This window comes from Rhipicephalus microplus, chromosome 3, assembly GCF_043290135.1.
Source record: "Rhipicephalus microplus isolate Deutch F79 chromosome 3, USDA_Rmic, whole genome shotgun sequence".
NCBI lineage: Eukaryota > Metazoa > Arthropoda > Arachnida > Ixodida > Ixodidae > Rhipicephalus > Rhipicephalus microplus.
Window position 1 is genome coordinate 229,300,842 of NC_134702.1, and position 21,512 is coordinate 229,322,353.

Consider the following 21,512-nt stretch of genomic DNA (forward strand, 5'->3'; position numbering starts at 1 on the left):
GGTGTCACTGGGAAACACAACCGGTATCATTAGTTCCCACAAATTAAAGTTCGAAAAAGAAAACTGAGCAACAGTCATTCATAACTGCTCCAGACAGCTCACCCCTCACGACCTAATCAAACTCTCAGAAGCAAACAAAAAAACTGCACCACCTTTGCCACGGGTGAGGATTGAACTCACAACCTTCAGATTTTAAGGCTGACGCTCTGCTTACCGCGCTACCGAGGCGGACAGGTGTCACTGGGAAAAAAACGGTATCATTAGTTCCCACAAAATAAAGGTCAAAAAAGTGAGAAACCTCAGCAACAGACATTCACTTATTCTCCAGACCATGCACCCCTCACGACCTAATTAAACTCTCATAAGCAAACAAAAAATCTGCACCGCCTTTGCCCCGGGTTTGGATTGAACTCATGACCTTCAGATTATGAGACTGATGTACTGCCTACTGCGCTACCGAGGCGTACAGTTGTCACTGGGAAAGGCAACCGGTATCATTAGTTCCCGCAAATGAAAGGTCGAAAACAGAAGAAAACCAAGCAACAGTCATTCATTACTGCTCCAGACAGCGCACCCCTCACAACCTAATTAAACTCTCATAAGCAAACAAAAGATCTGCACCGCCTTTGCCCCGGGTGTGGATTGAACTCACGACCTTCAGATTATGAGACGTACGCGCTGCCTACTGCGCTACCGAGGCGGGCAGGGGTCACTGGGAAACATAACCGGTATCAATAGTTCCCACAAGGTAACGGTCGAAAAATTAAGAAAACTCAGCAGCAGTCATTCATTATTGCTGCAGACAGCGCACCCCTCACGACTAAATAAACTATCATAAGTAAACAAGAAAACGGCACCACCTTTGCCACGGGTGAGGATTGAACTTGCGACCTTCAGATTACGAGACTGACGTGCTGCCTACTGCGCTACCGAGGTGGACAGGTGTCACTGGGAAACACAACCGGTATCATTAGTTCCCACAAATTAAAGTTCGAAAAAGAAAACCGAGCAATAGTCATTCATTACTGCTCCAGACAGCGCACTTCTCACGACCTAATTAAACTCTCAGAAGCAAACAAAAAACTGCACCACCTTTGCCCCGGGTGAGGATTGAACTCACGACCTTCAGATTTTAAGGCTGACGCTCTGCCTACCGCGCTACCGAGGCAGACAGGTATAACTGGGAAAAAATGGTATCATTAGTTCCCACAAAATAAATGTCGAAAAAGTAATAAAACTCAGCAACAGTCATTTATTACTGCTCCAGACAGATCACCCCTCACGACCTAAATAAACTCTCAGAAGCAAACAGAAAATCTGCACCGCCTTTGCCCCGGGTTTGGATTGAACTCACGACCTTCAGATTATGAGACTGACGCGCTGCCTACTGCGCTACCGAGGCGGACAGGGGTCACTGGGAAACACAACCGGTATCAATAGCACCCACAAGGTCGAAAAAAGTAAGAAACCTCAGCAACAGACATTCGTTACTTCTCCAGACCGTGCACCCCTCACGACCTAATTAAACTCTCATAAGCAAACAAAAAATCTGCACCACCTGTGCCCCGGGTGAGGATTGAACTCACGACCTTCAGATTATGAGAAAGACTCGCCGCCTACTGCGCTACCGAGGCGGACAGAAGTCACTGGGAAACGCAACCGGTATGATTAGTTCCCACAAATTAAAGGTCAAAAAATAAGAAAACCGAGCAACAGTCATTCATTACTGCTCCAGACAGTGCACCCTTCACGACCTAATTAAACTCGCATAAGCAAACAAAAAACTGCACCGTCATTGGCCCGGGTGAGGATTGAACTCACGACCTTCAGATTATGAGACTGACGTGCCGCCTACTACGCTACCGAGGCGGGCAGGTGTCACTGGGAAACACAATCGGTATCAATAGTTCCCAGGGGTTAAAGGTCAGAAAAGTAAAAAAACCGAGCAACAGTCATTCGTTACTGCTCCAGACAGTGCACCCCTCACGACCTAATTAAACTCTCATAAGCAAACAAAAAATCTGCACCGCCTTTGCCCCGAGTGTGGATTGAACTCACGACCTTCAGATTATGAGACTGACGCGCTGCCTACTGCGCTACCGAGGCAGACAGGGGTCAATGGGATACACAATCGGTATCAATCGTTCCCACAAGTAAAGGTCGAAAAAGTAAGAAAACTCAGCAACAGTCATTCATTACTGCTCCATAGAGCGCATCCCTCAAAACCTATTCAAACTCTCATAAGCAAACAAAAAATCTGCACCGCCTTTGCTCCGGGTGTGGATTGAACTCACGACCTTCAGATTATGGGACTGACGCGCTGCCTACTGCGCTACCGAGGCGGCCAGGGGTCACTGCGAAACATGACCGTTATCAATAGTTCCCACAAGTTACGGGTGAAAAATTAAGAAAACTCAGCAACAGTCATTCATTACTGCTCCAGACAGCGCACCCCTCACGACCTAATTAAACTCTCATAAGCAAACAAAAAATCTGCACCGCCTTTGCCCCGGGTGTGGATTGAACTCACGACCTTCAGATTATGAGACTGACGCGCTGCCTACTGCGCTACCGAGGCGGACAGGAGTCACTGGGAAACATAACCGGTATCAATAGTTCCCACAATTAACGGTCGAAAAATTAAGAAAACTCAGCAAAAGTCATTCATTACTGCTCCAGACAGCGCACCCCTCACGACCTAATTAAACTCTCTAAGCAAACAGAAAATCTGCACCACCTTTGCCCCGGGTGAGGATTGAACTCACGACCTTCAGATTATGAGAAAGACTCGCCGCCTACTGCGCTACCGAGGCGGACAGAAGTCACTGGGAAACACAACCGGTATCAATAGCTCCCACAAATTATAGGTCGAAAAAGTAAGAAACCTCAGCAACAGTCATTCATTAGTTCTCCAGACCGTGCACCCCTCACGACCTAATTAAACTCTCATCAGCAAACAAAGAAACTGCACCAACTTTGCCACGGGTGAGGGTTGAACTCACGACCTTCAGATGGTAAGACTGATGCTCTGCCTACTGCGCTACCGAGGCGGACAGGTGTCACTGGGAAACGCAACTGGTATCATTAGTTGCCAGAAGTGTAAGGTCGAAAAGGTAAGAAAACCAAGCAACAGTCATTCATTACTGCTCCAGACACCGCACCCCTCACGACTAAATAAACTATCATAAGTAAACAAGAAAACGGCACCACCTTTGCCACGGGTGAGGATTGAACTCACGACCTTCAGATTATGAGACTGACGTGCTGCCTACTGCGCGACCGAGGCGGACAGGTGTCACTGGGAAACACAACCGGTATCATTAGTTCCCACAAATTAAAGTTCAAAAAAGAAAACCGAGCAACAGTCATTCATTACTGCTCCAGACAGCGCACTTCTCACAACCTAATTAAACTCTCAGAAGCAAACAAAAAAACTGCACCACCTTTGCCCCGGATGAGGATTGAACTCAAGATCTTCAGATTTTAAGGCTGACGCTCTGCCTACCGCGCTACTGAGGCGGACAGGTGTCGCTGGGAAAAAAACGGTATCATTAGTTCCCACAAAATAAAGGTCGAAAAAGTAAGAAAACCAAGCAACAGTCATTCATTACTGCTCCAGACAGCGCACTCCTCACGACCTAATTCAACTCTCAAAAGCAAACAAAAAACTGCACCACCTTTGCCCCTGGTGAGGATTGAACTCACAACCTTCAGATTATGAGACTTACGTACTGCCTACTGCGCTACCGAGGCGTACAGGTGTCACTGGGAAACGCAATCGGTATCATTAGTTCCCGCAAATGAAAGGTCAAAAAAGGAACAAAACCAAGCAACAGTCATTCATTACTGCTCAAGACAGCGCACCCCTCACGACCTAATTATTCTCTCATAAGCAAACAAAAAAACTGCACCGCTTTTCCCCGGGTGATGTTCGAACTCACGACCTTCAGATTATGAGACTGACGCGCTGCCTACTGCGCTACCGAGGCGGACAGTTGTCACTGGGAAACGAAACTGGGATCATTAGTTCCCACAAATAAATGTCGAAAAAGTAAGAAAACCGAGAACAGTCATTCATTACTGCTCCAGACAGCGCAACCCTCACGACCCAACTAAACTCTCATAAGCAAACAAAAAATCTGCTCCAACTTTGCCCCGGGTGAAGATTGAACTCACGACCTTCAGTATATGAGACTGACGCGCTACCTACTGTGCTACCGAGGCGGACAGATGTCACTGAGAAACGCAACCGGGATCATTAGTTCCCACTAATTAAAGGCCGAAAAAGTAAGAAAACCGAGCAACAGTCATTCATTACTGCTCCAGACAGCGCACTCCTGACGACCTAATTAAACTATCATAAGCAAACAAAAAACTGCACCGCCTTTGCCCCGGGTTAGGACTGAACTCACGACCTTCAGATTATGAGACTGACGCGCTGCCTACTGCGCTACCGAGGCAGACGGGGGTCACTGGGAAACGCAACCGGTATCATTACTTCCCACAAATTATAAGTCGAAAAAGTAAGAAAACCAAGCAACAGTCATTCATTACTGCTCCAGACAGCGCACCCCTCACGACCTAATTAAACTCTCATAAGCAAACAAGAAATCTGCACCGCCTCTGCCCCGGGTGTGTATTGAACTCACGACCTTCAGATTATGAGACTGACGCGCTGCCTACTGCGCTACCGAGGCGGACAGGGGTCACTGGGAAACATAACCGGTATCAATAGTTCCCACAAGTTAACGGTCGAAAAATTAAGAAAACTCAGCAAAAGTCATTCATTACTGCTCCAGACAGCGCACCCCTCACGACCTAATTAAACTCTCATAAGCAAACAGAAAATCTGCACCGCCTTTGCCCCGGGTGTGGATTGAACTCACGACCTTCAGATTATGAGACTGACGCGCTGCCTACTGCGCTACCGAGGCGGACAGGGGTCACTGGGAAACACAACCGGTATCAATAGCTCCCACAAGTTAAAGGTCGAAAAAGTAAGAAACCTCAGCAACAGTCATTCATTACTTCTCCAGACCGTGCACCCCTCACGACCTAATTAAACTCTCATCAGCAAACAAAGAAACTGCCCCAACTTTGCCCCGGGTGAGGGTTGAACTCACGACCTTCAGAATGTAAGACTGATGCTCTGCCTACTGCGCTACCGAGGCGGACAGGTGTCACTGGGAAACGCAACCGGTATCATTAGTTCCCAGAAGTGTAAGGTCGAAAAGGTAAGAAAACCGAGCAACAGTCATTCATTACTGCTCCAGACACCGCACCCCTGACGACTAATTAAACTATCATAAGCAAACAAAAAACTGCACCGCCTTTGCCCCGGGTGAGGATTGAACTCACGACCTTCAGATTATGACACTGACACGCTGCCTTCTACGGTATCTAGGCAGACAGGTGTCACTGGAAAACGCAACCGGGATCATTAGTTCCCACAAATTAAAGGCCGAAAAAGTAAGAAAACTGAGCAACAGTCATTCATTACTGCTCCGCACAGCGCACCCCTCACGACCTAATTAAACTATCATAAGCCAACAAAAAAACTGCACCGCCTTTGCCCCGGGTTAGGATTGAACTCACGACCTTCAGATTATGAGACGGACGCGCTGCCTACTGCGCTACCGAGGCAGACGGGGGTCACTGGCAAACGCAACCGGTATCATTAGTTCCCACAAATTATAAGTCGAAAAAGTAAGAAAACTCAGCAACAGTCATTCGTTACTGCTCCAGACAGCGCACCCCTCAAAACCTAATTAAACTCTCATAAGCAAACAAAAAATCTGCACCGCCTTTGCTCCGGGTGTGGATTGAACCCACGACCTTCAGATTATGAGACTGACGCGCTGCCTACTGCGCTACCGAGGCGTACAGGGGTCACTGGGAAACATAACCGGTATCAATAGTTCCCACAAGTTACGGGCGAAAAATTAAGAAAACTCAGCAACAGTCATTCATTACTGCTCCAGACAGCGCACCCCTCACGACCTAATTAAACTCTCTTAAGCAAACAAGAAATCTGCACCGCCTCTGCCCCGGGTGTGGATTGAACTCACGACCTTCAGATTATGAGACTGACGCGCTGCCTACTGCACTACCGAGGCAGACGGGGGTCACTGGGAAACGCAACCGGTATCATTAGTTCCCACAAATTATAAGTCGAAAAATTTAGAAAACCGAGCAACAGTCATTCATTACTGCTCCACACAGCGCACCCCTAACGACCTAATTAAACTCTCACAAGCAAACAAAAAATCTTTACCTCCTTTGCCCCGGGTGTGTATTGAACTCACGACCCTCAGATTATGAGACTGACGCGCTGCCTACTGCGCTATCGAGGCGGACGGGTGTCACTGGGAAACGCAACCGGGATCATTAGTTCCCACAAATTAAAGGTCGAAAAAGTAAGAAAACTTAGCAACAGTCATTCATTACTGCTCCAGACAGCGCACCCCTCACGACCTAATTAAACTCTCAGAAGCAAACAAAGAAACTGCACCAACTTTGCCCCGGGTGAGGGTTGAACTCACGACCTTCAGATTGTAAGACTGATGCTCTGCCTACTGCGCCACCGAGGCGGACAGGTGTTACTGGGAAACGCAATCGGTATCAATAGTTCCCAGGGGTTAAAGGTCAGAAAGGTAAAAAAACCGAGCAACAGTCATTCGTTACTACTACAGACAGCGCACCCCTCACGACATAATTAAACTCTCATAAGCAAACAAAAAATCTGCACCGCCTTTGCCCCGGGTGTGGATTGAACTCACGACCTTCAGAATATCAGACTGACGCGCTGCCTACTGCGCTACCGAGGCAGACAGGGGTCAATGGGAAACACAATCGGTATCAATCGTTCCCACAAGTAAAGGTCTAAAAAGTAACAAAACTAAGCAACAGTCATTCATTACTGCTCCAGACAGCGCACCCCTCACAACCTAATTAAACTCTCATAAGTAAACAAAAAATCTGCACCGTCTTTGCCCCGGGTGTGAATTGAACTCACGACCTTCAGATTATGAGACTGACGCGCTGCCTACTGCGCTACCGAGGCGGACAGGGGTCACTGGGAAACATAACCGGTATCAATAGTTCCCACAAGTTAACGGTCGAAAAATTAAGAAAACTCAGCAACAGTCATTCATTACTGCTCCAGACAGCGCTCCCCTCACGCCCTAATTAAACTCTCATAAGCAAACAAAAAATCTGCACCGCCTTTGCCCCGGGTGTGGATTGAACTCACGACCTTCAGATTATGAGACTGACGCGCTGCCTACTACGCTACCGAGGCGGACAGGGGTCACTGGGAAACATAACCGGTATCAATAGTTCCCACAGGTTAACGGTCGAAAAATTAAGAAAACTCAGCAACAGTCATTCATTACTGCTCCAGACAGCGCACCCCTCACGACCTAATTAAACTCTCATAAGCAAACGGAAAATCTGCACCGCCTTTGCCCCGGGTGTGGATTGAACTCACGACCTTCAGATTATGAGACTGACGCGCTGCCTACTGCGCTACCGAGGCGGACAGGGGTCACTGGGAAACACAACCGGTATCAATAGCTCCCACAAGTTAAAAGTCAAAAAAGTAAGAAACCTCAGCAACAGTCATTCATTACTTCTCCAGACCGTGCACCCCTAACGACCTAATTAAACTCTCATCAGCAAACAAAGAAACTGCACCAACTTTGCCCCGGGTGAGGGTTGAACTCACGACCTTCAGATTGTAAGACTGATGCTCTGCCTACTGCGCTACCGAAGCGGACAGGTGTCACCGGGAAACGCAACCGGTATCATTAGATCCCAGAAGTGTAAGGTCGAAAAAGTAAGAAAACCGAGCAACAGTCATTCATTACTGCTCCAGACACCGCACCCCTCACGACCTAATTAAACTCTCAGAAGCAAACAAAGAAACTGCACCAACTTTGCCCCGGGTGAGGGTTGAACTCACGACCTTCAGATTGTAAGACTGATGCTCTGCCTACTGCGCTACCGAGGCAGACAGGTGTCACTGGGAAACGCAACCGGGATCATTATTTCCCACAAATTAAAGGTCGAAAAAGTAAGAAAACTTAGCAACAGTCATTCATTACTGCTCCAGACAGCGCACCCCTCACGACCTAATTAAACTCTCAGAAGCAAACAAAGAAACTGCACCAACTTTGCCCCGGGTGAGGGTTGAACTCACGACCTTCAGATTGTAAGACTGATGCTCTGCCTACTGTGCCACCGAGGCGGACAGGTGTCACTGGGAAACGCAATCGGTATCAATAGTTCCCAGGGGTTAAAGGTCAGAAAAGTAAAAAAACCGAGCAACAGTCATTCGTTACTACTCCAGACAGTGCACCCCTCACGACATAATTAAACTCTCATAAGCAAACAAAAATTCTGCACCGCCTTTGCCCCGGGTGAGGATTGAACTCACGACCTTCAGATTATGAGACTGACCGCTGCCTACTGCGCAACCGAGGCGGGCAGGGGTCACTGGGAAACGAAACCGGTATCATTAGTTCCCACAAATTAAAGGTCGAAAAAATAAGAAAACCGAGCAACAGTCATTCATTACTGCTCTAGACAGTGCACCCCTCACGACCTAATTAAACTCTCATAAGCAAACAAATAAACTGCACCAACTTTGCCCCGGGTGAGGGTTGAACTCACGACCTTCAGATTGTAAGACTGATGCTCTGCCTACTGCGCTACCGAGGCGGACAGGTGTCACTGGGAAACGCAACCAGTATCATTAGTTCCCAGAAGTGTTAGGTCGAAAAGGTAAGAAAACCGAGCAACAGTCATTCATTACTGCTCCAGACACCGCACCCCTCACGACTAAATAAACTATCATAGGTAAACAAAAAAACGGCACCACCTTTGCCACGGGTGAGGATTGAACTCACGACCTTCAGATTATGAGACTGACGTGCTGCCTACTGCGCTACCGAGGCGGACAGGTGTCACTGGGAAACACAACTGGTATCATTAGTTCCCACAAAAAAAGTTCGAAAAAGAAAACCGAGCAACAGTCATTCATTACTGCTCCAGACAGCGCACTTTTCACGACCTAATTAAACTCTCAGAAGCAAACAAAAAAACTGCACCACCTTTGCCCCGGGTGAGGATTGAACTCACGACCTTCAGATTTTAAGGCTGACGCTCTGCCTACCGCACTACCGAGGCGGACAGGTGTAACTGGGAAAAAAACGGTATCATTTGTTCCCACAAAATAAAGGTCGAAAAAGTAAGAAAACTCAGCAACAGTCATTCATTACTGCTCCAGACAGCGCACCCCTCATAACCTAATAAACTCTCATAAGCAAACAAAACATCTGCACCGCCTTTGCCCCGGGTGTGGATTGAACTCACTATCTTCACATTATGAGACTGACGCGCTGCCTACTGCGCTACCGAGGCGGACAGGGGTCACTGGGAAACATGACCGGTATCAATAGTTCCCACAAGTTAACGGTCGAAAAATTAAGAAAACTCAGCAACAGTCATCCATTACTGCTCCAGACAGCGCACCCCTCACGACCTAATTAAACTCTCAGAAGCAAACAGTAAATCTGCACCGCCTTTGCCCCGGGTGTGGATTGAACTCACGACCTTCCGATTATGAGACTTACGCGCTGCCTACTGCGCTACCGAGGCGGACAGGGGTCACTGGGAAACACAACCAGTATCAATAGCTCCCAAAAGTTAAAGGTCGAAAAAGTAAGAAACCTCAGCAACAGTCATTCATTACTTCTCCAGACCGTGCACCCCTAACGACCTAATTAAACTCTCATAAGAAAACAAAAAATCTGCACCGCTTTCACCCGGGTGAGGATTGAACTCACGACCTTTAGATTATGAGACTGACGCGCTGCCTACTGCGCTACCGAGGCGGACAGGGGTCACTAGGAAACGCAACCGGTATCATTAGTTCCCACAAATTAAAGGTCGAAAAAATAAGAAAACCGAGCAACAGTCATTCATTACTGCTCCAGACAGTCACCCTTCACGACCTAATTAAACTCTCATAAGCAAACAAAAAACTGCACCGCCATTGGCCCGGGTGAGGATTGAACTCACGACCTTCAGATTATGAGACTGACGTGCCGCCTACTACGCTACCGAGGCGGGCAGGTGTCACTGGGAAACACAATCGGTATCAATAGTTCCCAGGGGTTAAAGGTCAGAAAAGTAAAAAAACCGAGCAACAGTCATTCATTACTGCTCCAGACAGCGCACCCCTCAAAACCTATTTAAACTCTCATAAGCAACCAAAAAACTGTACCGCCTTTGCACCGGGTGTGGATTGAACTCACGACCTTCAGATTATGAGACTGACGCGCTGCCTACAGCGCTACCAAGGCGGACAGGTGTTACTGGGAAACGCAATCGGTATCAATAGTTCCCAGGGGTTAAAGGTCAGAAAGGTAAAAAAACCGAGCAACAGTCACTCGTTACTACTACAGACAGCGCACCCCTCACGACATAATTAAACTCTCATAAGCAAACAAAAAATCTACACCGCCTTTGCCCTGGGTGTGGATTGAACTCACGACCTTCAGAATATCAGACTGACGCGCTGCCTACTGCGCTACCGAGGCAGACAGGGGTCAATGGGAAACACAATCGGTATCAATCGTTCCCACAAGTAAAGGTCGAAAAAGTAACAAAACTAAGCAACAGTCATTCATTACTGCTCCAGACAGCGCACCCCTCACAACCTAATTAAACTCTCATAAGCAAACAAAAAATCTGCACCGCCTTTGCCCCGGGTGTGGATTGAACTCACGACCTTCAGATTATGAGACTGACGCGCTGCCTACTACGCTACCGAGGCGGACAGGGGTCACTGGGAAACATAACCGGTATCAATAGTTCCCACAGGTTAACGGTCGAAAAATTAAGAAAACTCAGCAACAGTCATTCATTACTGCTCCAGACAGCGCACCCCTCACGACCTAATTAAACTCTCATAAGCAAACGGAAAATCTGCACCGCCTTTGCCCCGGGTGTGGATTGAACTCACGACCTTCAGATTATGAGACTGACGCGCTGCCTACTGCGCTACCGAGGCGGACAGGGGTCACTGGGAAACACAACCGGTATCAATAGCTCCCACAAGTTAAAGGTCAAAAAAGTAAGAAACCTCAGCAACAGTCATTCATTACTTCTCCAGACCGTGCACCCCTAATGACCTAATTAAACTCTCATCAGCAAACAAAGAAACTGCACCAACTTTGCCCCGGGTGAGGGTTGAACTCACGACCTTCAGATTGTAAGACTGATGCTCTGCCTACTGCGCTACCGAAGCGGACAGGTGTCACCGGGAAACGCAACCGGTATCATTAGATCCCAGAAGTGTAAGGTCGAAAAAGTAAGAAAACCGAGCAACAGTCATTCATTACTGCTCCAGACACCGCACCCCTCACGACCTAATTAAACTCTCAGAAGCAAACAAAGAAACTGCACCAACTTTGCCCCGGGTGAGGGTTGAACTCACGACCTTCAGATTGTAAGACTCATGCTCTGCCTACTGCGCTACCGAGGCAGACAGGTGTCACTGGGAAACGCAACCGGGATCATTATTTCCCACAAATTAAAGGTCGAAAAAGTAAGAAAACTTAGCAACAGTCATTCATTACTGCTCCAGACAGCGCACCCCTCACGACCTAATTAAACTCTCAGAAGCAAACAAAGAAACTGCACCAACTTTGCCCCGGGTGAGGGTTGAACTCACGACCTTCAGATTGTAAGACTGATGCTCTGCCTACTGTGCCACCGAGGCGGACAGGTGTCACTGGGAAACGCAATTGGTATCAATAGTTCCCAGGGGTTAAAGGTCAGAAAAGTAAAAAAACCGAGCAACAGTCATTCGTTACTACTCCAGACAGTGCACCCCTCACGACATAATTAAACTCTCATAAGCAAACAAAAATTCTGCACCGCCTTTGCCCCGGGTGAGGATTGAACTCACGACCTTCAGATTATGAGACTGACGCGCTGCCTACTGCGCAACCGAGGCGGGCAGGGGTCACTGGGAAACGCAACCGGTATCATTAGTTCCCACAAATTATAAGTCGAAAAAGTAAGAAAACCGACCAACAGTCATTCATTACTGCTCCAGACACCGCACCCCTCACGACTAAATAAACTATCATAAGTAAACAAAAAAACGGCACCACCTTTGCCACGGGTGAGGATTGAACTCACGACCTTCAGATTATGAGACTGACGTGCTGCCTACTGCGCTACCGAGGCGGACAGGTGTCACTGGGAAACACAACTGGTATCATTAGTTCCCACAAAAAAAGTTCGAAAAAGAAAACCGAGCAACAGTCATTCATTACTGCTCCAGACAGCGCACTTTTCACGACCTAATTAAACTCTCAGAAGCAAACAAAAAAACTGCACCACCTTTGCCCCGGGTGAGGATTGAACTCACGACCTTCAGATTTTAAGGCTGACGCTCTGCCTACCGCACTACCGAGGCGGACAGGTGTAACTGGGAAAAAAACGGTATCATTTGTTCCCACAAAATAAAGGTCGAAAAAGTAAGAAAACTCAGCAACAGTCATTCATTACTGCTCCAGACAGCGCACCCCTCATAACCTAATAAACTCTCATAAGCAAACAAAACATCTGCACCGCCTTTGCCCCGGGTGTGGATTGAACTCACTATCTTCACATTATGAGACTGACGCGCTGCCTACTGCGCTACCGAGGCGGACAGGGGTCACTGGGAAACATGACCGGTATCAATAGTTCCCACAAGTTAACGGTCGAAAAATTAAGAAAACTCAGCAACAGTCATCCATTACTGCTCCAGACAGCGCACCCCTCACGACCTAATTAAACTCTCAGAAGCAAACAGTAAATCTGCACCGCCTTTGCCCCGGGTGTGGATTGAACTCACGACCTTCCGATTATGAGACTTACGCGCTGCCTACTGCGCTACCGAGGCGGACAGGGGTCACTGGGAAACACAACCAGTATCAATAGCTCCCAAAAGTTAAAGGTCGAAAAAGTAAGAAACCTCAGCAACAGTCATTCATTACTTCTCCAGACCGTGCACCCCTAACGACCTAATTAAACTCTCATAAGAAAACAAAAAATCTGCACCGCTTTGACCCGGGTGAGGATTGAACTCACGACCTTTAGATTATGAGACTGACGCGCTGCCTACTGCGCTACCGAGGCGGACAGGGGTCACTAGGAAACGCAACCGGTATCATTAGTTCCCACAAATTAAAGGTCGAAAAAATAAGAAAACCGAGCAACAGTCATTCATTACTGCTCCAGACAGTCACCCTTCACGACCTAATTAAACTCTCATAAGCAAACAAAAAACTGCACCGCCATTGGCCCGGGTGAGGATTGAACTCACGACCTTCAGATTATGAGACTGACGTGCCGCCTACTACGCTACCGAGGCGGGCAGGTGTCACTGGGAAACACAATCGGTATCAATAGTTCCCAGGGGTTAAAGGTCAGAAAAGTAAAAAAACCGAGCAACAGTCATTCATTACTGCTCCAGACAGCGCACCCCTCAAAACCTATTTAAACTCTCATAAGCAACCAAAAAACTGTACCGCCTTTGCACCGGGTGTGGATTGAACTCACGACCTTCAGATTATGAGACTGACGCGCTGCCTACAGCGCTACCAAGGCGGACAGGTGTTACTGGGAAACGCAATCGGTATCAATAGTTCCCAGGGGTTAAAGGTCAGAAAGGTAAAAAAACCGAGCAACAGTCACTCGTTACTACTACAGACAGCGCACCCCTCACGACATAATTAAACTCTCATAAGCAAACAAAAAATCTGCACCGCCTTTGCCCTGGGTGTGGATTGAACTCACGACCTTCAGAATATCAGACTGACGCGCTGCCTACTGCGCTACCGAGGCAGACAGGGGTCAATGGGAAACACAATCGGTATCAATCGTTCCCACAAGTAAAGGTCGAAAAAGTAACAAAACTAAGCAACAGTCATTCATTACTGCTCCAGACAGCGCACCCCTCACAACCTAATTAAACTCTCATAAGTAAACAAAAAATCTGCACCGTCTTTGCCCCGGGTGTGGATTGAACTCACGACCTTCAGATTATGAGACTGACGCGCTGCCTACTGCGCTACCGAGGCGGACAGGGGTCACTGGGAAACATAACCGGTATCAATAGTTCCCACAAGTTAACGGTCGAAAAATTAAGAAAACTCAGCAACAGTCATTCATTACTGCTCCAGACAGCGCTCCCCTCACGCCCTAATTAAACTCTCATAAGCAAACAAAAAATCTGCACCGCCTTTGCCCCGGGTGTGGATTGAACTCACGACCTTCAGATTATGAGACTGACGCGCTGCCTACTACGCTACCGAGGCGGACAGGGGTCACTGGGAAACATAACCGGTATCAATAGTTCCCACAGGTTAACGGTCGAAAAATTAAGAAAACTCAGCAACAGTCATTCATTACTGCTCCAGACAGCGCACCCCTCACGACCTAATTAAACTCTCATGAGCAAACGGAAAATCTGCACCGCCTTTGCCCCGGGTGTGGATTGAACTCACGACCTTCAGATTATGAGACTGACGCGCTGCCTACTGCGCTACCGAGGCGGACAGGGGTCACTGGGAAACACAACCGGTATCAATAGCTCCCACAAGTTAAAGGTCAAAAAAGTAAGAAACCTCAGCAACAGTCATTCATTACTTCTCCAGACCGTGCACCCCTAACGACCTAATTAAACTCTCAGAAGCAAACAAAGAAACTGCACCAACTTTGCCCCGGGTGAGGGTTGAACTCACGACCTTCAGATTGTAAGACTGATGCTCTGCCTACTGCGCTACCGAGGCAGACAGGTGTCACTGGGAAACGCAACCGGGATCATTATTTCCCACAAATTAAAGGTCGAAAAAGTAAGAAAACTTAGCAACAGTCATTCATTACTGCTCCAGACAGCGCACCCCTCACGACCTAATTAAACTCTCAGAAGCAAACAAAGAAACTGCACCAACTTTGCCCCGGGTGAGGGTTGAACTCACGACCTTCAGATTGTAAGACTGATGCTCTGCCTACTGTGCCACCGAGGCGGACAGGTGTCACTGGGAAACGCAATTGGTATCAATAGTTCCCAGGGGTTAAAGGTCAGAAAAGTAAAAAAACCGAGCAACAGTCATTCGTTACTACTCCAGACAGTGCACCCCTCACGACATAATTAAACTCTCATAAGCAAACAAAAATTCTGCACCGCCTTTGCCCCGGGTGAGGATTGAACTCACGACCTTCAGATTATGAGACTGACGCGCTGCCTACTGCGCAACCGAGGCGGGCAGGGGTCACTGGGAAACGCAACCGGTATCATTAGTTCCCACAAATTATAAGTCGAAAAAGTAAGAAAACCGACCAACAGTCATTCATTACTGCTCCAGACACCGCACCCCTCACGACTAAATAAACTATCATAAGTAAACAAAAAAACGGCACCACCTTTGCCACGGGTGAGGATTGAACTCACGACCTTCAGATTATGAGACTGACGTGCTGCCTACTGCGCTACCGAGGCGGACAGGTGTCACTGGGAAACACAACTGGTATCATTAGTTCCCACAAAAAAAGTTCGAAAAAGAAAACCGAGCAACAGTCATTCATTACTGCTCCAGACAGCGCACTTTTCACGACCTAATTAAACTCTCAGAAGCAAACAAAAAAACTGCACCACCTTTGCCCCGGGTGAGGATTGAACTCACGACCTTCAGATTTTAAGGCTGACGCTCTGCCTACCGCACTACCGAGGCGGACAGGTGTAACTGGGAAAAAAACGGTATCATTTGTTCCCACAAAATAAAGGTCGAAAAAGTAAGAAAACTCAGCAACAGTCATTCATTACTGCTCCAGACAGCGCACCCCTCATAACCTAATAAACTCTCATAAGCAAACAAAACATCTGCACCGCCTTTGCCCCGGGTGTGGATTGAACTCACTATCTTCACATTATGAGACTGACGCGCTGCCTACTGCGCTACCGAGGCGGACAGGGGTCACTGGGAAACATGACCGGTATCAATAGTTCCCACAAGTTAACGGTCGAAAAATTAAGAAAACTCAGCAACAGTCATCCATTACTGCTCCAGACAGCGCACCCCTCACGACCTAATTAAACTCTCAGAAGCAAACAGTAAATCTGCACCGCCTTTGCCCCGGGTGTGGATTGAACTCACGACCTTCCGATTATGAGACTTACGCGCTGCCTACTGCGCTACCGAGGCGGACAGGGGTCACTGGGAAACACAACCAGTATCAATAGCTCCCAAAAGTTAAAGGTCGAAAAAGTAAGAAACCTCAGCAACAGTCATTCATTATTTCTCCAGACCGTGCACCCCTAACGACCTAATTAAACTCTCATAAGAAAACAAAAAATCTGCACCGCTTTGACCCGGGTGAGGATTGAACTCACGACCTTTAGATTATGAGACTGACGCGCTGCCTACTGCGCTACCGAGGCGGACAGGGGTCACTAGGAAACGCAACCGGTATCATTAGTTCCCACAAATTAAAGGTCGAAAAAATAAGAAAACCGAGCAACAGTCATTCATTACTGCTCCAGACAGTCACCCTTCACGACCTAATTAAACTCTCATAAGCAAACAAAAAACTGCACCGCCATTGGCCCGGGTGAGGATTGAACTCACGACCTTCAGATTATGAGACTGACGTGCCGCCTACTACGCTACCGAGGCGGGCAGGTGTCACTGGGAAACACAATCGGTATCAATAGTTCCCAGGGGTTAAAGGTCAGAAAAGTAAAAAAACCGAGCAACAGTGATTCATTACTGCTCCAGACAGCGCACCCCTCAAAACCTATTTAAACTCTCATAAGCAACCAAAAAATCTGCACCGCCTTCTCTCCGGGTGTGGACTGAACTCACGACCTTCAGATTATGAGACTGACGTGCTGCCTACTGCGCTACCGAGGCGCACAGGGGTCACTGGAAAACATAACCGGTATCAATTGTTCCCACAAGTTACGGGCGAAAAATTAAGAAAACTCTGCAACAGTCATTAATTACTGGTCCAGACAGCGCACCCCTCACGACCTAATTAAACTCTCATAAGCAAACAGAAAATCTGCACCGCCTTTGCCCCGGGTGTGGATTGAACTCACGACCTTCAGATTATGAGACTGACGCGCTGCCTACTGCGCTACCGAGGCGGACAGGGGTCACTGGGAAACACAACCGGTATCAATAGCTCCCACAAGTTAAAGGTCAAAAAAGTAAGAAACCTCAGCAACAGTCATTCATTACTTCTCCAGACCGTGCACCCCTCACGACCAAATTAAACTCTCCAGCAAACAAAGAAACTGCACCCACTTTGCCCTGGGTGAGGGTTGAACTCACGACCTTCAGATTGTAAGACTGATGCTCGGCCTACTGCGCTACCAAAGCGGACAGGTGTCACTGGGAAACGCAACCGGTATCATTAGTTCCCAGAAGTGTAAGGTCGAAATGTAAGAAAACCGAGCAACAGTCATTCATTACTCCTCCAGACACCGCACCCCTCACGACTAAATAAACTATCATAAGTAAACAAGAAAACGGCACCACCTTTGCCACGGGTGAGGATTGAACTCACGACCTTCAGATTATGAGACTGACGTGCTGCCTACTGCGCTACCGAGGCGGACAGGTGTCACTGGGAAACACAACCGGTATCATTAGTTCCCACAAATCAAAGTTCAAAAAAGAAAACCGAGAAACAGTCATTCATTACTGCTCCAGACAGCGCACTTCTCACGACCTAATTAAACTCTCAGAAGCAAACAAAAAAACTGCACCATCTTTGTCCCGTGTGAGGATTGAACTCACGACCTTCAGATTTTAAGGCTGACGCTCTGCCTACCGCGCTACTGAGGCGGACAGGTGTCACTGGGAAAAAACGGTATCATTAGTTCCCACAAAATAAAGGTCGAAAAAGTAAGAAAACCAAGCAACAGTCATTCATTACTGCTCCAGACAGCGCACCCCTCACGACCTAATTAAACTCTCAAAAGCAAACAATAAACTGCACCACCTTTGCCCCTGGTGAGGACTGAACTCACGACCTTCAGATTATGAGACTGACGTACTGCCTATTGCGCTACCTAGGCGTACAGGTGTCACTGGGAAACGCAACCGGTATCATTAGTTCCCGCAAATGAAAGGTCGAAAAAGGAAGAAAACCAAGCAACAGTCATTCATTACTGCTCCAGACAGCGCACCCCTCACGACCTAATTATTCTCTCATAAGCAAACAAAAAACTGCACCGCTTTGCCACGGGTGATGTTCGAACTCAGGACCTTCAGATTATGAGACTGACGCGCTGCCTACTGCGCTACCGAGGCGGACAGTTGTCACTGGGAAACGCAACCGGGATCATTAGTTCCCACAAATAAAGGTCGAAAAAGTAAGAAAACCAAGAACAGTCATTCATTACTGCTCCAGACAGCGCACTCCTCACGACCTATTTAAACTATCAGAAGCAAACAAAAAAACTGCACCACCTTTGACCCGGGTTAGGATTGAACTCACGACCTTCAGATTATGAGACTGACGCGCTGCCTACTGTGCTACCGAGGCAGACGGGGGTCACTGGGAAACGCAACCGGTATCATTAGTTCCCACAAATTATAAGTCGAAAAAGTAAGAAAACCGACCAACAGTCATTCATTACTGCTCCACAAAGCGCACCCCTAACGACCTAATTAAACTCTCACAAGCAAACAAAAAATCTTTACCTCCTTTGCCCCGGGTTTGTATTGAACTCACGACCTTCAGATTATGAGACTGACGCGCTGCCTTCTGCGCTATCGAGGCGGACAGGTGTCACTGAGAAACGCAACCGGGATCATTAGTTCCCACAAATTAAAGGTCGAAAAAGTAAGAAAATTTAGCAACAGTCATTCATTACTGCTCCAGACAGCGCACTTCTCACGACCTAATTAAACTCTCAGAAGCAAACAAAAAAACTGCACCATCTTTGTCCCGTGTGAGGATTGAACTCACGACCTTCAGATTTTAAGGCTGACGCTCTGCCTACCGCGCTACCGAGGCGGACAGGTGTCACTGGGAAAAAACGGTATCATTAGTTCCCACAAAATAAAGGTCGAAAAAGTAAGAAAACCAAGCAACAGTCATTCATTACTGCTCCAGACAGCGCACCCCTCACGACCTAATTAAACTCTAAAAGCAAACAATAAACTGCACCACCTTTGCCCCTGGTGAGGACTGAACTCACGACCTTCAGATTATGAGACTGACGTACTGCCTATTGCGCTACCTAGGCGTACAGGTGTCACTGGGAAACACAACCGGTATCATTAGTTCCCGCAAATGAAAGGTCGAAAAAGGAAGAAAACCAAGCAACAGTCATTCATTACTGCTCCAGACAGCGCACCCCTCACGACCTAATTATTCTCTCATAAGCAAACAAAAAAACTGCACCGCTTTGCCACGGGTGATGTTCGAACTCAGGACCTTCAGATTATGAGACTGACGCGCTGCCTACTGCGCTACCGAGGCGGACAGTTGTCACTGGGAAACGCAACCGGGATCATTAGTTCCCACAAATAAAGGTCGAAAAAGTAACAAAACCAAGAACAGTCATTCATTACTGGTCCAGACAGCGCACTCCTCACGACCTATTTAAACTATCAGAAGCAAACAAAAAAACTGCACCACCTTTGACCCGGGTTAGGATTGAACTCACGACCTTCAGATTATGAGACTGACGCGCTGCCTACTGTGCTACCGAGGCAGACGGGGGTCACTGGGAAACGCAACCGGTATCATTAGTTCCCACAAATTATAAGTCGAAAAAGTAAGAAAACCGAGCAACAGTCATTCATTACTGCTCCACAAAGCGCACCCCTAACGACCTAATTAAACTCTCACAGGCAAACAAAAAATCTTTACCTCCTTTGCCCCGGGTGTGTATTGAACTCACGACCTTCAGATTATGAGACTGACGCGCTGCCTTCTGCGCTATCGAGGCGGACAGGTGTCACTGAGAAACGCAACCGGGATCATTAGTTCCCACAAATTAAAGGTCGAAAAAGTAAGAAAACTTAGCAACAGTCATTCATTACTGCTCCAGACAGCGCACCCCTCACGACCTAATTAAACTCTCAGAAGCAAACAAAGAAACTGCACCAACTTTCCCCGGGTGAGGGTTGAACTCACGACCTTCAGATTGTAAGACTGATGCTCTGCCTACTGCGCCACCGAGGCGGACAGGTGTCACTAGGAAACGCAATCGGTATCAATAGTTCCCAGGGGTTAAATGTCAGAAAAGTAAAAAAACCGAGCAACAGCCATTCGTTACTACTCCAGACAGTGCACCCCTCACGACATAAATAAACTCTCATAAGCAAACAAAAAATCTGCACCGCCTTTGCCCCGGGTGTGGATTGAACTCACGACCTTCAGAATATGAGACTGACGCGCTGCCTACTTCGCTACCGAGGCAGACTGCGGTCAATGGGAAACACAATCGGTATCAATTGTTCCCACAAGTAAAGGTCGAAAAAGTAACAAAACTCAGCAACAGTCATTCATTACTGCTCCAGACAGCGCACCCCTCACAACCTAATTAAACTCTCATAAGCAAACAAAAAATCTGCACCGCCTTTGCCCCGGGTGTGGATTGAACTCACGACCTTCAGATTATGAGACTGACGCGCTGCCTACTACGCTACCGAGGAAGACAGGGGTCACTGGGAAACATAACCGGCATCAATAGTTCCCACAAGTTAACGGTCGAAAAATTAAGAAAACTCAGCAACAGTCATTCATTACTGCTCGAGACAGCGCACCCCTCACGACCTAATTAAACTCTCATAAGCAAACGGAAAATATGCACCGCCTTTGCCCCGGGTGTGGATTGAACTCACGACCTTCAGATTATGAGACTGACGCGCTGCCTACTGCGCTACCGAGGCGGACAGGGGTCACTGGGAAACACAACCGGTATCAATAGCACCCACAAGTTAAAGGTCAAAAAAGTAAGAAACCTCAGCAACAGTCATTCATTACTTTTCAAGACCGTGCACCCCTCACGACCTAATTAAACTCTCATCAGCAAACAAAGAAACTGCACCAACTTTGCCCCGGGTGAGGGTTGAACTCACGACCTTCAGATTGTAAGACTGATGCTCTGCCTACTGCGCTACCGAAGCGGACAGGTGTCACTGGGAAACGCAACCGGTATCATTAGTTCCCAGAAGTGTAAGGTCGAAACGGTAAGAAAACCGAGCAACAGTCATTCATTACTCCTCCAGACACCGCACCCCTCACGACTAAATAAACTATCTTAAGTAAACAAGAAAACGGCACCACCTTTGCCACGGGTGAGGATTGAATTCATGACCTTCAGATTATGAGACTGACGTGCTGCCTACTGCGCTACCGAGGCGGACAGGTGTCACTGGGAAACACAACCGGTATCATTAGTTCCCACAAATTAAAGTTCAAAA

General features: G+C 47.6%; 32 non-coding genes across 32 annotated transcripts; all 32 read right to left on the reverse strand.

Moving 5' to 3' along the window:
• Positions 1-1,095: 1,095 nt before the first annotated feature.
• Positions 1,096-1,168, reverse strand: TRNAL-UAA (transfer RNA leucine (anticodon UAA)). Its single transcript has one exon. It is a non-coding gene; the product is annotated as a tRNA-Leu (tRNA).
• A 1,337-nt stretch (positions 1,169-2,505) lies between these two features.
• On the reverse strand, positions 2,506-2,578 carry TRNAM-CAU (transfer RNA methionine (anticodon CAU)). The gene has a single exon. It is a non-coding gene; the product is annotated as a tRNA-Met (tRNA).
• Positions 2,579-4,151: 1,573 nt separating this feature from the next.
• TRNAM-CAU (transfer RNA methionine (anticodon CAU)) lies at positions 4,152-4,224 on the reverse strand. Its single transcript has one exon. It is a non-coding gene; the product is annotated as a tRNA-Met (tRNA).
• A 637-nt stretch (positions 4,225-4,861) lies between these two features.
• TRNAM-CAU (transfer RNA methionine (anticodon CAU)) lies at positions 4,862-4,934 on the reverse strand. The gene has a single exon. It is a non-coding gene; the product is annotated as a tRNA-Met (tRNA).
• A 164-nt stretch (positions 4,935-5,098) lies between these two features.
• TRNAV-UAC (transfer RNA valine (anticodon UAC)) lies at positions 5,099-5,171 on the reverse strand. Its single transcript has one exon. It is a non-coding gene; the product is annotated as a tRNA-Val (tRNA).
• A 636-nt stretch (positions 5,172-5,807) lies between these two features.
• TRNAM-CAU (transfer RNA methionine (anticodon CAU)) lies at positions 5,808-5,880 on the reverse strand. The gene has a single exon. It is a non-coding gene; the product is annotated as a tRNA-Met (tRNA).
• Positions 5,881-6,517: 637 nt separating this feature from the next.
• Positions 6,518-6,590, reverse strand: TRNAV-UAC (transfer RNA valine (anticodon UAC)). The gene has a single exon. It is a non-coding gene; the product is annotated as a tRNA-Val (tRNA).
• A 164-nt stretch (positions 6,591-6,754) lies between these two features.
• Positions 6,755-6,827, reverse strand: TRNAI-GAU (transfer RNA isoleucine (anticodon GAU)). The gene has a single exon. It is a non-coding gene; the product is annotated as a tRNA-Ile (tRNA).
• A 163-nt stretch (positions 6,828-6,990) lies between these two features.
• Positions 6,991-7,063, reverse strand: TRNAM-CAU (transfer RNA methionine (anticodon CAU)). Its single transcript has one exon. It is a non-coding gene; the product is annotated as a tRNA-Met (tRNA).
• Positions 7,064-7,227: 164 nt separating this feature from the next.
• TRNAM-CAU (transfer RNA methionine (anticodon CAU)) lies at positions 7,228-7,300 on the reverse strand. Its single transcript has one exon. It is a non-coding gene; the product is annotated as a tRNA-Met (tRNA).
• Positions 7,301-7,464: 164 nt separating this feature from the next.
• Positions 7,465-7,537, reverse strand: TRNAM-CAU (transfer RNA methionine (anticodon CAU)). Its single transcript has one exon. It is a non-coding gene; the product is annotated as a tRNA-Met (tRNA).
• Positions 7,538-7,701: 164 nt separating this feature from the next.
• On the reverse strand, positions 7,702-7,774 carry TRNAV-UAC (transfer RNA valine (anticodon UAC)). The gene has a single exon. It is a non-coding gene; the product is annotated as a tRNA-Val (tRNA).
• A 164-nt stretch (positions 7,775-7,938) lies between these two features.
• On the reverse strand, positions 7,939-8,011 carry TRNAV-UAC (transfer RNA valine (anticodon UAC)). Its single transcript has one exon. It is a non-coding gene; the product is annotated as a tRNA-Val (tRNA).
• Positions 8,012-8,175: 164 nt separating this feature from the next.
• On the reverse strand, positions 8,176-8,248 carry TRNAV-UAC (transfer RNA valine (anticodon UAC)). Its single transcript has one exon. It is a non-coding gene; the product is annotated as a tRNA-Val (tRNA).
• Positions 8,249-8,648: 400 nt separating this feature from the next.
• TRNAV-UAC (transfer RNA valine (anticodon UAC)) lies at positions 8,649-8,721 on the reverse strand. Its single transcript has one exon. It is a non-coding gene; the product is annotated as a tRNA-Val (tRNA).
• A 1,810-nt stretch (positions 8,722-10,531) lies between these two features.
• On the reverse strand, positions 10,532-10,604 carry TRNAI-GAU (transfer RNA isoleucine (anticodon GAU)). Its single transcript has one exon. It is a non-coding gene; the product is annotated as a tRNA-Ile (tRNA).
• Positions 10,605-10,767: 163 nt separating this feature from the next.
• TRNAM-CAU (transfer RNA methionine (anticodon CAU)) lies at positions 10,768-10,840 on the reverse strand. Its single transcript has one exon. It is a non-coding gene; the product is annotated as a tRNA-Met (tRNA).
• A 164-nt stretch (positions 10,841-11,004) lies between these two features.
• Positions 11,005-11,077, reverse strand: TRNAM-CAU (transfer RNA methionine (anticodon CAU)). The gene has a single exon. It is a non-coding gene; the product is annotated as a tRNA-Met (tRNA).
• A 164-nt stretch (positions 11,078-11,241) lies between these two features.
• TRNAV-UAC (transfer RNA valine (anticodon UAC)) lies at positions 11,242-11,314 on the reverse strand. Its single transcript has one exon. It is a non-coding gene; the product is annotated as a tRNA-Val (tRNA).
• A 401-nt stretch (positions 11,315-11,715) lies between these two features.
• Positions 11,716-11,788, reverse strand: TRNAV-UAC (transfer RNA valine (anticodon UAC)). Its single transcript has one exon. It is a non-coding gene; the product is annotated as a tRNA-Val (tRNA).
• A 164-nt stretch (positions 11,789-11,952) lies between these two features.
• Positions 11,953-12,025, reverse strand: TRNAM-CAU (transfer RNA methionine (anticodon CAU)). The gene has a single exon. It is a non-coding gene; the product is annotated as a tRNA-Met (tRNA).
• Positions 12,026-13,835: 1,810 nt separating this feature from the next.
• TRNAI-GAU (transfer RNA isoleucine (anticodon GAU)) lies at positions 13,836-13,908 on the reverse strand. Its single transcript has one exon. It is a non-coding gene; the product is annotated as a tRNA-Ile (tRNA).
• Positions 13,909-14,071: 163 nt separating this feature from the next.
• Positions 14,072-14,144, reverse strand: TRNAM-CAU (transfer RNA methionine (anticodon CAU)). Its single transcript has one exon. It is a non-coding gene; the product is annotated as a tRNA-Met (tRNA).
• A 164-nt stretch (positions 14,145-14,308) lies between these two features.
• TRNAM-CAU (transfer RNA methionine (anticodon CAU)) lies at positions 14,309-14,381 on the reverse strand. Its single transcript has one exon. It is a non-coding gene; the product is annotated as a tRNA-Met (tRNA).
• Positions 14,382-14,545: 164 nt separating this feature from the next.
• Positions 14,546-14,618, reverse strand: TRNAM-CAU (transfer RNA methionine (anticodon CAU)). Its single transcript has one exon. It is a non-coding gene; the product is annotated as a tRNA-Met (tRNA).
• Positions 14,619-14,782: 164 nt separating this feature from the next.
• Positions 14,783-14,855, reverse strand: TRNAV-UAC (transfer RNA valine (anticodon UAC)). The gene has a single exon. It is a non-coding gene; the product is annotated as a tRNA-Val (tRNA).
• Positions 14,856-15,019: 164 nt separating this feature from the next.
• TRNAV-UAC (transfer RNA valine (anticodon UAC)) lies at positions 15,020-15,092 on the reverse strand. Its single transcript has one exon. It is a non-coding gene; the product is annotated as a tRNA-Val (tRNA).
• A 164-nt stretch (positions 15,093-15,256) lies between these two features.
• On the reverse strand, positions 15,257-15,329 carry TRNAM-CAU (transfer RNA methionine (anticodon CAU)). Its single transcript has one exon. It is a non-coding gene; the product is annotated as a tRNA-Met (tRNA).
• A 1,810-nt stretch (positions 15,330-17,139) lies between these two features.
• On the reverse strand, positions 17,140-17,212 carry TRNAM-CAU (transfer RNA methionine (anticodon CAU)). The gene has a single exon. It is a non-coding gene; the product is annotated as a tRNA-Met (tRNA).
• A 2,983-nt stretch (positions 17,213-20,195) lies between these two features.
• On the reverse strand, positions 20,196-20,268 carry TRNAV-UAC (transfer RNA valine (anticodon UAC)). The gene has a single exon. It is a non-coding gene; the product is annotated as a tRNA-Val (tRNA).
• Positions 20,269-20,905: 637 nt separating this feature from the next.
• TRNAM-CAU (transfer RNA methionine (anticodon CAU)) lies at positions 20,906-20,978 on the reverse strand. Its single transcript has one exon. It is a non-coding gene; the product is annotated as a tRNA-Met (tRNA).
• Positions 20,979-21,142: 164 nt separating this feature from the next.
• TRNAV-UAC (transfer RNA valine (anticodon UAC)) lies at positions 21,143-21,215 on the reverse strand. The gene has a single exon. It is a non-coding gene; the product is annotated as a tRNA-Val (tRNA).
• Between the last annotated feature and the right edge of the window lie 297 nt (positions 21,216-21,512).